Here is a 10,811-nt window from a genome sequence, read left to right on the forward strand (position 1 = left end):
ATATAATGAACAAAATAAAGTGATGAACAAAAACAGATGCAGAGACAGAGAAACATCAATCATACTGTCAAGCCTCAGAGGGAAGGTAGGGGAGGGGGGGGTAAGGGGGAGAGATCAACCAAAGTACTTGTATGCATGCATATAAGCCTATCCAATGGACACAGACACCAGCGGGGGTGAGGGCATGTTGGACAGTGGGGGGCAATGGGGGCACATATGCAATACCTTAATCAATAAAGAAAAAAAATTAAAGAAAAAGAATGATTAATAATTTTCAATAAAAAATACTTTCACTTCTTTTTGCTAAATTTGTTTCTGAGTATTATATTATTTTTGATACTATTATAAGTAGAATTGTTTTTGTTTTGGATAAATGATTTTTGTGTATTAAAGTTCTATTCTGTAAACTTAGTGACTTATTAGTTGTATTAGTGTTTGGGGGCTTCCTTACAATTTTCTATATGCAAGATCATATGCATCATATTATAGGTGAATAGAGATAGTTTTATTTCTTCCTTCCTAATCCAGAAGCCTTTTTAAAACTTTTTTCAAATTTCCCCACATATATTTTCCAATACAATATTAAATAGAAAAGGTGAGAGTAGAGATCTCTGTCATACTCTCTACTTATAGGTAAAACATTAATTCTTGAACCATTAAATGTATTAGCTGTGGGTTATCTATAGATGACCTTTATTAAGTTAAGGAAGTCCTTTCTATTCTGAATCTGTTGAGAGTTTATCAGTAAAAGTCATGGTGTTTTTTTAAGGCTAAAATATGTTAATTTTGCTCATCTTTTCAAAGACATAACTTTTGGTGTTATTGATTTTCATTGATGTTTTACTATGTCTCATTTCATTTACTTCTGGCCTAATCAATTTTACATATTTTTTATGCTTGCTTTGAGATATATTTATGCTCTATTTCATATTTTGTTCAAATAAAAGCTTAGCTTATTATTATTTTATTTTTTTCCTACTCAATGTAGGTGTTTATAGCTATAAATTTCACTTTAAAGAATATGTTGGCTACAGTCCATAGTATTGTATGTGTGTTTTAATTTTTTTTTTGAAGGAGAAACCTTTTATTGGCACAGTATTCCTTCTTTAATAGGGTATAGCAGTGATTTTTAAACAATAAAGGCTGGTTTCTCTCTATTTTCATTGTATTAAGAGGTCAGTCAGTCAGTCAAATCAAGACCATCCAGTTTGTTTTAAGGAGACAGTTGGTAAAACTAGTACAGCTCTTCCAACATTAGACTACTTCATTCTCATGATCAGCTGAGGTGCACAAAAAAATAAAACTTCTATTTAAAAATCATGCCAAGATCAGAGCAGGTTAGCAACACTGCAAAGCTCGACAGATGCAGGAGCCCCGGGAGAGTGGCTTTTTCCAAAGGGCTGCCCCACTATTCTCTTCTCAACCTATTTCCAAATTAGAAAGCTGCTTGCTCAGAGGTACTGCTGATGGTGGGATGCACGGGAAGCTACCATTAGGAAATCCACCTTTCGTTCCTTTGGAAAAACTGCGAACCCTGTAGGCCTATCATGCTCCCTGGTGATGCACAGATGGAGAAGGACGAAGGATGTGGAGGTGGTTGCAGGAAGAGCCGAGCAGCACTAGCCTAAGGGGGAAGGACTTGCGTTGCGTGTAGCAGTGGTTTAAATGCATTGTGACAACAGTCCACTGAGTGGCCTGGGAGGTAGGCAGGCCTTGGCTGTGTCTCCTTGGAAGACTGCTCTCATGGTAGACACAAGGTTTGGCCCAATCCAGTCCTTCAGGCCCTGTCTAAAACCCATTTGTACTCAAAGAATAAAAGACATTCCTACCCCTCATCTCACCCCCAGCCCCAATGGCTATATTTCAGGAAACACTGCCCCAGGGCTGGCTGGAAGGGCCCACAGCGGGTTAGATCCTTTTCCAGTACTGGTCCGTGCAGGGGAGTCCAGCCACGATCTCCGACTCAATTCCACAGTGATCCTGTCCTCTGAGGATTTTAAAGAAGCCATTGTCACCCCAGTCGGTGTTCCAGGAGTTGCTTACCAGCCAGTAGGGGGTGTCATTCTCTACCCCCCAGCCCAGAATGCGGACTGCATGGCCTCCCACCATTTCTCCAGTGACATGTTGGTACACGCCAGACTTGTACATCAGGAAGTCTGAATACACGGAGAAGGCTGCCTCCACTGGGCCATTTTTGTAGATCTCTGCCATGATCTCCTTCTCGCTACTGGGGACGCTGTATGACTTGCATCCGTAGTGTTTATCTTCTTTGTAGGATGGGGTGTAGCCCGGCTCACAGATCTTGCTACACTGCGGGGGTTTCCCCCCCTTCCCCTGTGCATGAGGGCCGAGAGCCATTCACGTGGTGCTCACAGGGAGGGATGGAGTAGGGTCTGCAACCTACATGGGAGTCATAGAGGCCACCAGACACCAGGCCTTTTTTTGTCCAGAAGTTCCAAGCGCCAGAGGGAAAGCATGTAAAAGTATGAGTTCCCCTTGTGATTTACTCACTGACCCATTAGTTATTTAGGGGTGTTTTTATAAATTTGCATATATTAATGGGTTTCCCATATTTTCTTTTGTTATCAATTTCTAATTTAATCCATGTGGTAAGGACACATGTTTTACATAATGTCAATCCTTTTAAATTTATTATCTTATGATTTAACAAATGGTATACCCTGGAGAATTTTCCATGTGCACTTAAGAAGAATGTGTTCTGCTATTATTGGGTGAAATACTTTATAGATGTCCCCTGGGTATATGGAATTATAGTTTTGATCAAGCATTTTCTTTTTGCTCTTCTAACTATTCGTTCTACACTTTGATGAAAGTGGGTTATTGAAATCACCAACTGTTATTGTAAGATTTTTTTGTCTTTTCCTTTGATTCTCTGTTTTAGCTTTATGTATTTGAGTACTTTATTATTCAGTGCATATGTTTATAATTGCTATAGCGTCCTGATATTTTGAATGTTTTTTAAAATGTTCTTAGATTCTATTAAATTTTTGTTACATTATATTTTGTCTGATATTAATAGAGCCACTCTATCTCTATTTGGACTATTGTTTGTATGGTATATTTTTATTTACCCTTTAACTTTCAATTTATTTGTGCCTTTAATCTATAGCAGGTCTTTTCATCTAAAGCATGTTCCAGTGCATAACATATAGTTGGATAACAGTCTTTTTATTCTGCTAATATCTGACCTTATTTTTTCCCTTAGCATTTCTTGAAATCATGTTTCATTGTGAAAAACTGACTGTCTTACATAATAGCAATTGGCAAGTGTGGATATCAGACTCCCTCTCTTCCCCGGGTATTTTTGGTATTGGTGATTTTGTTGTGTCTTTTTTCTGCTTGTTAATGACTTTCCTGACCTGATTCTAAAAGAATCTGTATTCTCTGACATTTATGACTAATGATGTTTCAGTTCATTTAGCTTAGAGGCTAGATAGTGATTGGACATAAATTTCCCTAAATACTTTGAACCAATAAGTCTCCCAGATTTTGTCAAAATGCTCTATTTATGATTTGGTGTCCTGTGTTCAATATTCTGTAGGTAGTTGGCAACTCTGCTTTAACCTTCACTTTCTGATTGCTTAGAGCCTCCAAGTCAGTCATAAGTGACACACCAGGGGGCTTTTCTGGCCATGCAGACAGCCCTGCACATGCACTGGGCCTTTTAGAACTATAGGAAAGAATAGAGAACCCAGAAATTGACCCAAAACACTCTGCTCAATTAATATTTGACAAAGGAGGCAAGAACATACAATGGAGTCAAGACAGTCTCTTCAATAAATGGTGTTGGGAAAATTGAACAGTTAGATGCAAAAAAATGAAACTAGACTACCAACTTACACCATACACAAAAATAAACTCAAAATGGATAAATGACTTAAATGTAAGACAGGAAACCATAAAAATACTAGAGGAATCCACAGGCAGCAAAATCTCAGTAATATGTTGAAGCAATTTCTTCACTGATACAGCTCCTAGGGCACTTGAAACTAAAGAGAAAATAAACAAATGGGACTACATCAAAATAAAAAGCTTTTGCACAGCAAAAGAAACCATCAACAAAACAACAAGAAAGCCCACTGCATGGGAGAACATATTTGCCAATGTTATCACCGATAAGGGTTTAATCTCCAACATTTATAGGGAACTCATACAACTTAACAAAAGGAAGATAAACAACCCAATCAAAAAATGGGCAATGGACCTACTAGTAAATAGATACTTTTTGAAAGAGGACATAAGGAAGGCCAAGAGACATTTGAAAACATGCTCAAAGTCACTAATCATCTGAGAGATGCAAATCAAAACGACAATGAGGTACCATCTCACACCTGTCAGAATGGCTATTATCAACAAATCAACAAATGGCAAATGCTGGCGAGGATGCGGAGAAAAAGGAACCCTCGTGCACTGGTGGTGGAAATGCAGACGGGTGCAGCCACTATGGAAAACAGTATGGAGTTTCCTCAAAAAACTAAAAATGGAATTCCCATTTGACCCAGTCATCCCACTTTTAGGAATATATACCAAGAAACCAGAAACACCAATCAGAAAGGACATATGCACCCCTGTCATAGCAGCACAATTTACCAAAGCTAAGATTTGGAAACAGCCTAAGTGCCCATCAGCAGATGAGTGGATTCAAAACCACTATGGATATCTTAGTCCTCATTTCCTCCTTATAATGTTTTACTTTCCTTATTTGTCCCAAATATTGTATTTTTCTTAGTCTACTGTGATGTTTAATAATTGCCACTAAGTTTTCCAACTTCTTGAGGGGGATAACTTTTTTCATTGAACAATCTCAAAATTAGACAATCAGGCTTGGGAACAACTTCTACAGGGTGCTGCCATACGTGTCAATAGTGGCAGTTCTCTGGGGATAGGGCTTTTGAATTAGTTGCACACTAGGCCTGTTCCCATCAATGACTACTAGGTTGCTAGTTTTCACAACTTTCATGGTTGTGAGGCTGTGGCTTCAAAGGCTAGCATGGACTGGAAGAAAAGGTGATAAGAATCTATGCTAATTAGACCGGGTTGACCGGATATCTTCCAGATGTCCAACTTTCTTCCTGACAAAGCCATGGTGGCAGGGACAAGGCAGAGGCGGTTAAGGGCGATAGGCTGGCAGGGGAGCAAGCAGTTAGGGGCAAGATCAGGCTGGTGCGGGGGAGCAAGCAGTTAAGGGCATGATCAGGCCAGCGCAGGGGAGCAAGCAGTTAGGGGTGCGATCAGGCCAGTGCCATGGAGCAAGCAGTTAGGGGGCAATCGGCCAGCTGGGGAGAGCAGTTAGGGGGCGATCAGGCCAGCAGGGGAGGGCAGTTGGGGGCAATCAGGCAGGCAGGGGTGATTAGGGGTGATCAGGCAGGCAGGTAGAGGCAGTTAGGGGTGATCAGGCAGGCAGCAGAGGTGGTTATGGGTGATCAGGCAGGCAGGCAGGCGAGCGGTTAGGAGCCAGTGGTCCCGGATTGTTTGAGGGATGTCTGACTGCCAGTGCGGGATCAGGCCTAAACTGGCATTTGGACATCCTCCGAGGGGTCCCCGATTGGAGAAAGTGCAGGCCAGGCTGAAGGAGCCCCCCCCCCCCCCCCCCCCCTCCCCCCCCCCGCCCCGCATGAATTTTGTGCACCAGGCCTCTAGTAGAATAAGATAAAAGGTCAAAAACCGACTGTTTTAACAAAGATTTAACTTTTATTATTGAATAACCACTGTTTAGATAGTTGTAAGCCCTCGGTTAAATCCAGATTTCTGGGAAGTCGAAGTTGACACTTTTTGCCAGTTTTGTCATATATTTTATGGAAATGTAGATTTCTGAAAAGACTTCCTCTGCCGTTCTAAAAGTCTTGCTATAGCCTGCTTAATTTATGTTTTTTTAAAAGTATGCATTAAAATGTATTAAGGCATTCTCTCCGTCTTGAAGTTTAGACAGATTTTTTTCTCAAGAAATTTAATGCCTTAATTCTAAAACTAATTCCTTGGGTCCCCATTCAAATTACTCTCTATCAAAAATATTTTCTGTGCAGGTAAAACAACATATTTATATGCAAAATAAAATAATATGTTACTTATATATGTACTCATATATACATATATTTATCTATTTTAAGCAGATTCTTTTGAGCAACTAAAATATTCTAGACATTAGCAAAACCAGAGAGAATAAATTATGCTTTCATTGCTCTAATGGGTTTTATATTCTATTTTTTAAGTGGATTGGAAAGTTCTTTTTCTGCTTAATTCATTTTTTCATTTCATAGAATACAAACATGTTTTCATTTTTACTTTTAAAAAAGTTCATCTTTATTCTTGAAAGTATTACAAATGTCCTCCTCCTTTCCCCCCAACTGACCACCACCTCCCCACTCCTGCCCCCATTATTTTCCTTATTTATCAATAAGAGTAAGAAAAGTTTTGAGAATATGCACATGGACATGACTTTAAATGAAATTCCTTGAAGTCTGACAAGGGATAATCATGTAACTGAGATTAAAATAACCTACATTAGACAAGGTGCTGAGTAGTAACTCAGTTCTCCAAGGATTTTGTAAAGTAATCTCAAATCAAATTTGCAGCTTTCTTTCAATGTTACATACATAAAAATCTTGCTGAGCAATGAGTATCACGGCTCTTTTAGGTTTTTGCACCTGCTTTGAAAGGATAGTAAAGGCTCAAATAAAATTATTGTAAGCACTTGAAATTCCTCACCTGTGAAAGACAAAATGCTGCCGTAAGTAAGAGTCCTTGGAGACCACTAGAAAAGATCCATTTGCAAGTATGCTCAAGTGCCTCAGAGAGAACTTTGAAAGCACAGAACAAAATTTTGATATTCGATGTTTTTAAATTCCCACAGCAGTTGTGAGAACAAATGATTTGCCAACTGAGGGTATGTCTTTGGAAAGTCACAGTTCTGTGATGATAATTATTTTAAAAATTCTTATATCTCAGTAAAAACTCTAGGCCAGTTAAAATGAAGATAAAAGAAGAAATTAGAAACCATTAGGATAGAAAAATGTTTATTCTTTGAGGTCATTATTTTAAATGCCTCCTGGAAAATTGTGCTCTGTGTCTCCTAATGTCAAACATTTCATTTCTATTGCATGCAATGTTTTTCATTGTTACCTCCATCTTCACATATTTGTTATTTTTTCATCCTTTCAGTTTCAGCTTTATGCTCTCTTATAGACTAGTTTTCTGAGATTTCCACACTGACTCTAATTCACATTATTATGCTGTTAAGCCCCCTTATTTATTTCTAGGACTTATTAAATTAAACAATTTAATGTATAATTATGTGCTTAAAGTCTCTTTGTACCTCAGGGAATATAAGTTCTATGATATTATAGATCTTTATTTTCAAAATGCTGCTTTCTTCAAAGTGTTAATCATATTCACTTATATATAAAGTATGCCAAAGAATCTCGTATCAGTGATACATAGTTATATAGTCACACATGGATTATTCCATTATAAAAGATATACATCACAGTCATTAGAAATAAAAAAGTGATACTCTTAAGATCCTGTCTTCCTTTATAGTGATAGTTGGTGATTAGATTTTTTCATCTTATGAGTAATAAGGAAATAACTTATTTGTCTTTTGTGTGTTTTCAATATATACAAACATGTTTATGCACAGGAAATTTAATCAGTATCAATAAGTTAATGAGTAGATAGTCATGCTGCCCATCTTTCTTATCTAGACCAGTGATTCCCAAAGTGGGCGATACCGCCCCCTGGTGGGCGCTGCAGTGATCCAGGGGGGCGGTGATGGCCACAGGTGCATTTGTTTTAACTTTTTTTGTATTACCTTTCTATTCTGAGTTCAATAAATAGTTTCATAATTTCAAACTTGAATGTTTCTAATTTACACCTTTCTTTACTATATTTTACGAAAAAGGTAGAAACATTAATACATATATCTTTCTGTTTAATTGCTATTAAAATTAAAAAAAAATTAATTTCCAGGGGGCGCTGAGTAATATTTTTTCTGGAAAGGGGGCGGTAGGTCAAATAAGTTTGGGAACCACTGATCTAGACCATGGAGATACCCATCATTCAGGGAAGGTTCAACCACATATTCCTCATAGATTCTGATTTATTGATGCTGAGGAAAAGAATAAAACTCATGGAATAAGCCCTGACTTCCTTTACATGAATAGTCTTTTAACTTTATAATGCACACTTGTAAATAAATGCTTATTAAAATATGTATTTGTTATTGAACAGAAATTATACTTCTTACTGAGAATACAATATTCATTTATTTTAAATCAGCACAATTATAGGAGCTGACTTGCTTGCATAAAAGAGTAATGTGGCTTTGCTAAGGATAGTTAGATTGCTATCCTATATAATAAAAGCCTAATATGCTAAGTGTCCAGTCGACCAGTCAGACGTTCAACCAATCAAAGTGTAATACACTAATGATATGCTACGGCTGTTCAACCCCTCACTATGACATGCACTGACCACAAGGGGATAGAGAGTTGACCAGTCAAACAGTCACTATGATGTGCACTGACCACCAGGGGGCAGACGCTCCAACCGGTAGGTTAGCTTGCTGCTGGGGTCCAGCAGATCAGGATTAAACTAGTTGGGCTAGATATGCCCTGGAGCCGTTCCGCGGTCCCTCCCTGGCTGACCAACCTTCCACGTCTCTCCCTGGCCCCAATCATGCACCAGTGGGGTCCTTCAGCCTGGCCTGTGCCCTATTACAATCCAGGACCCCCTCGGGGGGTGTCGGAGATCCAGTTTCGGTCCAATCCCACAGAGGGAGAGCCGCTCAGCCAGAAGCTGGGCTCATGGCTGGCAAGCGCAGTGGCAGTGGCAGTGGCAGGAGACTCTCCCGCCTCTGCAGCAGCACTAAGGATGTCTGACTGAAGGCTTAGGCCCTCTCCTCATGGGTAGCGGGCCTAAGTCATCAGTCAGACATCCCCCGGGGCTCCTAGACTGCAAGGGCGTGCAGGTCGGGTTGAGGGGACACCCCCTCCAGTGCACCAATTTTGCACCAGGCCTCTGAATATCTTTAACTATTATTTCATGAACGATAACTCTATAATAAAAAACCTACATAAAAATGTATATTGTCATGAAGTATAGTTGATAAGCTTACACACAAGCAAAATATTAAATGACATTAAAGTGCCAACAATAATAGCTTAAAAAGGCTATCCCTCCAAAAGAATGTCTCAAGCAATTGACTGTAACACTCTGTCACCCAAAAAGGCCTAGACACATATGGACAGGTTATCCTTTCTCAAAATTCAGTTTTTTAGGACATGTAAATACTTTCTCATTCTTAGTAACAAATGTGTTCCTTTAAAAAATGTATATTCATCAGGAAATAACACTAACCAAGGAGAGTTTGAAAAACCTTTTAAAAGGTGGGGAATACACTCCTACCCCTGAAGTTATCAGAACATGGATAGATTAGTTGTAGCTTTCATTAAAACATTTTTAAAGGCCCCCAAAAACAAAAACAAAAAGGCCTTAGCTAATCTGCAGCTACCATGCAGGGATAGATTCAGGGGAAACATTCCATAAACCTGCTAATTTCTTGCTAGTACTTCTTGTTAGTGCAAATGGATGCCAAAAGCAAGCAAGGAGGTGTTCCTTTGATGCCTTCTATAAAAAAAAAAAATCAGTCTCTTTTCCCACAGACCATGGGAGTGGGTTAAGTGAGGCAGAGGAAATATGCAGCTCGTACAGACAAAATATATTTGACTTAATTATCACTACCAAAGTGATCATGTCAAACACACTTTGATTAGAATAAGGCTATTAAAAATCTATTTTAGTCAACATTTACAGATTGTTGTTCAGCTTAAGTTACTTTACTAGAAAGCTGACCTCACTTACTTTGTGCCAATCTTTCTAAATTGCATTATTAGAAGGCAATCTTTATTTTAAGTTATGGGATCCTTTATGTCATCCCCTGTGCCCTGATTAAAATTTCCACAGCTTTAGGTTAGGAAGCAATAATGCGCACAAACACACACACACACACACACACACACACTCTTCACAAACCTACAGAATCTACATATATTTTATGCTAATGTTTTGACTGAACAAATGCTCCTCTACTATGCTTTGTTTCCTTCTTGTGTGAGACTCTATTAATGTAGTTTGCTAGTTATCAACTGCACACCTGTCAATATATGCTCTCATTGCAGTGACTGCATTTCAAATATTTCACTCATAACTGAATCTTGCTTTTCTTCATGATGCTTTTCACTTTGCATGGACAACTGCCATTGTAGTGGGGCTAATTTGGGGCAAAGGAGAGTCTATTGTGAATGTGAAGGCTCTAATTTCACTTCTGCTCTTCCAAACAATGGATCAAAATAAGTTTGCTTTGAGCAGGAGGAAAAGGAAACGTTGCCTTGTGATTTATGTCCTGAAAATGCTACTGATCAGCTCACAAATGCTTCATTACTGACATTATTTTACGGGTTACATACATCCGATATTATCACCTATTCAGAGATATTTTTACAAATAAGAACACATTGCTAAGGTGTCTGAACATGATTAGAATTAAATGGCTGAGCCAACAAAACCTAAATATTCCCTACTGAGCATTAAAATACTCACTTTTTTTTCTGCCCTAGCCGATTTGGCTCAGTGGATAGAGCGTAGGCCTGCAGACTGAAGGGTCCCAAGTTTGATTCCAGCCAAAGACACATGCCCGGGTTGTGGGCTCGATCCCCAGCAGGGGCTGTGCAGGAGGCAGCTGATCAATGATTCTCTCTCATCACTAATGTTTCTATCACTCTCTCTCCCTCTCC

The 10,811-nt window shown here is 38.9% G+C and overlaps 1 pseudogene; it reads right to left on the reverse strand.

Annotated features, from left to right (window-relative positions):
- Positions 1–1,082: 1,082 nt before the first annotated feature.
- LOC106725096 lies at positions 1,083–2,405 on the reverse strand (annotated as a pseudogene).
- Between the last annotated feature and the right edge of the window lie 8,406 nt (positions 2,406–10,811).

This window comes from Myotis brandtii, unplaced genomic scaffold (genome assembly GCF_000412655.1).
Source record: "Myotis brandtii unplaced genomic scaffold, ASM41265v1 scaffold136, whole genome shotgun sequence".
NCBI lineage: Eukaryota > Metazoa > Chordata > Mammalia > Chiroptera > Vespertilionidae > Myotis > Myotis brandtii.